This window comes from Pogoniulus pusillus, chromosome 1 (assembly GCF_015220805.1).
Source record: "Pogoniulus pusillus isolate bPogPus1 chromosome 1, bPogPus1.pri, whole genome shotgun sequence".
Lineage (NCBI taxonomy): Eukaryota > Metazoa > Chordata > Aves > Piciformes > Lybiidae > Pogoniulus > Pogoniulus pusillus.
Window position 1 is genome coordinate 18,134,807 of NC_087264.1, and position 2,400 is coordinate 18,137,206.

The window sequence follows — 2,400 nt, forward strand, 5'->3', positions numbered from 1 at the left end:
CTCTTGGCCAAGGATCATTCCATTCCTCAAGAGCTTTGTGGATAAGGAAACAGTATCTTTGGAGCTCAGCCACAGCTGTGGAAAGGAGAAGGAGGTTGTACTTTTCCTTCCATGGGTGCTGTCCAGCCAGCTAGTAAAGGACACTGTGCTGCTGGAGAGGTGAGGTACAGCTAAAGTGTAAAACTGACATCCTGCAGGGATTTACCCTCCTGCTGCACTTCCTTAAGGATGACCTATGAATTGCATTTCCTTGAAAAGTTCCATGGGCTGTATTCTGTACACCAGAACTCCTGCGTTTTCCTCCTGTCTCTGTTTTCAGTGTCACTGGTTACTCCTTGGGCACACAGGTGCTGCTGAATGCTGTTAAATCATCCTCAGAGTCAGCCAGCACACGGTCACATTGGTGATGGAAAAAATGAGCCCTATGTGTTTTTTCCAAGAAACCAGATGGCAGCTCCCTGTCTCCTACAGCTGAAGATTTTCTCACACCAGTAACTCATTAGCACAGCATGCAGGAACTCAGCTCTTTCACACTGATGCAAGCGTTCATAGTCTGTGCCACTGCTCCCCGAATGGCAGCTGCTACTGATCTTTAGTGGCACTTATGTATTTCCATTATTTCTCTTTCTAGCCTGTGCTTTTCCTGCTCTCCTGGACTCTTGCACAGTTCAGTTACCATACTGTTACAGAATGATCACCAAGGCTCCCTAATATCCAGTACTGAAACACAGCCTCTGTCTGCCTACTAAAGAAAATCCTTGTCCATCATGGTATCACCACAACAGTTTAAGCTAGGGAGCAGCCAGAGGGTTGGCTGAGAAATGTTCAGTTAGGTTTCTGTAGAAGAACTAGTTCAATAAATCCTTGCTTGCTTCAGTGAGTGCACCTTCCATCTTCCACCACATTTTTCATTATGTCACTTGGATACAAATGCACGTGGTTTTAATGTGAAGTTAATCCCCAAGCTGCACTGAAATGATTAACCCTTCACCCCTGAAGTCTTTGCTACTACATGATGTAGTTCTTATGGAGCTGTTACAGCTATAGAAACAGCTGAAAATACTTGAGACAAGTTGATTACTTGCTCACCGTGGAAGGCCACTTTCCTAAGAGCATTCTTAAACACATTGGAACCATCCTCTTTCTTGGCAGCCAACCTCACAGCACTCCTCTCATCAGAGTACTGGGATCTGAGCATGTTTGCCAGGTCCCGAAGACTATATGCCTCCTCTTCCTCCTCTTGCTCACCAGAGGTCCCCTCTCTTACATCCTCTTTTGAGTTACACATACATAAACCTCTTTGGCTTGGGAAGCACAGGTAAATAACATGGCAAAGCTACTGTGTCTTGCAAACAAATCTTTGCACCTACACTTATTACTGCTGAGCCAAGATTCTTGCAAATAATCTCTTAAGAAAACATTGTCAAGAACAAATATTGTGCAGTTTGCAGCTGTTCTACTTTCAATTAAAGCACAGGTTTGTGACACCTGCACCATATAGCTCAGGCATACAATCAAGTTGTACCCAAGGCGGTAACCCTCTTCAGTTGTTCAGTGGAGCCCTTCTCTGAAGGGCTGTGTGTTCTCTCCTCTCTGTGTGTTTATGTGAATGACCAAATGTGAGTTCAATCTGCATAACTCTGTGCTTTAGGGTGAGAGTGTGCCCTTGTCCCAGCTTAAAATCTCTAGTGATATTGACAAGGCCTCTGACCACAGCACGCACTTCCAGTAAACTGCAGCTTGCTTCTGGCTACGCTGGTGAGAACCAGCCAATGCTGCTGGTGGGCCTGCAAACTGAAGCCTTAGAGGGTGGACAGAAGGTTAGATTTGCCTTATTTCACCTAACTTAAGAGTGCCAAATATTGGTGTGCTTGCCTAAGAACAGGGCCAAACACCCTGCAGCTAGATTAAAGCATTAAAATTAAGGTAGCATGGACTAGTAACCTCTGCTTCTAGGTACACCATTTATTAACGACTTTAAGTACCAAGTCAAAGTGGACTGTTTGTGCCTCTCTGCCTTTTCCTGAGGGACGTGCCCAAAGTTCCAGCTAGAAGGTCAGCATGTGCTCTCTTTTTTAACTGAGCAATTTTAGTTGGAATAACAGCATTCCAGCTTCTGTGGGTGAGCAGTCACTGGCGTCCATGGATGTTCTTCCCATCTCCTGCCCTTCTGCAGGGCAAGTAGGCTTTAAAGTGTTGCAATTTCTGGGACAGCTTTTCACCCTCATCCCCTTTAGCAAGGTAAATTCAGCTTGCCTTCAACTGAAAATAGGAGGAGGAAATAAAATTACAACTGGAAACAGTAAATTATTTTTGTGCTTCACAAGTTGGGCCTGTTTCTTGACTCAGAAAGGCACTTTTGTATGCTGCCCTTGCTCTGTGCATGGGTGACACCTGGCT